At 27.3% G+C, this 1,394-nt stretch overlaps 1 protein-coding gene across 1 annotated transcript in view; it reads left to right on the top strand.

Moving 5' to 3' along the window:
* LOC108748445 (ubiquinol-cytochrome-c reductase complex assembly factor 1) overlaps positions 1-1,394 on the top strand; it is a 5,653-nt gene that overhangs the window by 3,181 nt on the left and 1,078 nt on the right. The gene's annotated exons all lie outside the window — the stretch shown is intronic.

The raw sequence follows: 1,394 nt of genomic DNA on the forward strand, positions 1-1,394 counted from the left end.
TGTTCCGTTTAAGCGAGCGGTCACGTCGTGAGCGACGCCGACATGTCCGGCTCTGGCATGTGCAATATTGCCGGAGTGTTACGGCTTACACATGGTTCACCTTTGCATGTGCGGGGGATCATTTTGATTTGTTCGGGTTTGCTGGTGAGTTTGCGATTTTATCATGATAACGGCGTTTTTAATTGTCAAGGTCTGTTTTTTCTTACAAGTTCTTTTTCTTCTTGTCTTGTCTAGCGATCTGGCTTTGATAATGGACACCTTGATTGCTCAATCGTATTTTTGAGATCCATCTGAATTTTACTTCTTTACGTTTAATGTTAATTGCGACATGAATTGTTTTTTACTTATTTTTTACTTATCGTTTATTTTTTCGCGCTTTACATCTGAAGAGGGCTCAATCTCGTAGCCGAAACTTGTTATATATATATATTTTTATACATTTTTATACATTTACACATTTATATGCGCCGTTCCGTATCTGTTCATGTATCGTCGCCTAATAATTCTAATTAATTAAATGTTTTTTTAACTTACTGACTCTTCTTTCGCCGTTTGTTTGTTTATTTACGTTTACATTTAAGAGTCTTTACATCGTTATTATTTACTTATACGTAATAAAAGTTACATCATAAGGCATTTTTATCAAAATCTTGTGAGAGGGTATATATTTACATTATTTCTCTTTCTTTAACTTCTATCTAACTTTCCTTAACTTCCGAACTGTTCACGCATGTTTACGACTACATTGACTAGATATTTGTTATAAAAAAAATATACGTAAAAATTTTGAAAATGGGTGGATGTGCAGCACTGTTTTACAACAATTCTTTATCTAAAGTTTATTTCATATTTATATTGCTGAAATATAATGTTTGTGACACCTTAGTGTGATTCAAATATGAACGGGAATTGATAAAACCTAGCAAGAAAAAATTGGCTACCGTATGGTGTGACTCTTATTATAAATTTTTAATTATAAAATTATTGAACTTTTTTTACATTAATTCTCTAATGTTTAAAATTTTATAGAAAAAATATTAAGAGTTAGAAAAATTTTTAATTTAAAAAAAGTTAATATAAATTAATGTTTAAAAGTAATTGAATTAAGTTGAAAATTAATGTATTTAAAATTAACTAAGTTAAGTTAAGAGTTATAAACTTTTTAACTTTTTTTTTACTTTTAACGTTTTAACTATTATAGTTAATATACTCAACGCTTTAAATATCTATAAAATGTATAATATACATTCATCACTCTTATGCTAATTTTTTTATTCTATCCGAATACTTTTTATTATTTTATATATGTAATATTATTATTTTTTTTTATCTTGACTACAGAAGTTTTTTTTATTTGAAAAATTTATCATAATATTTTTACCATCAATGAGATA

Source organism: Trachymyrmex septentrionalis, unplaced genomic scaffold (assembly GCF_001594115.1).
Source record: "Trachymyrmex septentrionalis isolate Tsep2-gDNA-1 unplaced genomic scaffold, Tsep1.0 scaffold109, whole genome shotgun sequence".
Taxonomy (NCBI): Eukaryota; Metazoa; Arthropoda; class Insecta; order Hymenoptera; family Formicidae; genus Trachymyrmex; species Trachymyrmex septentrionalis.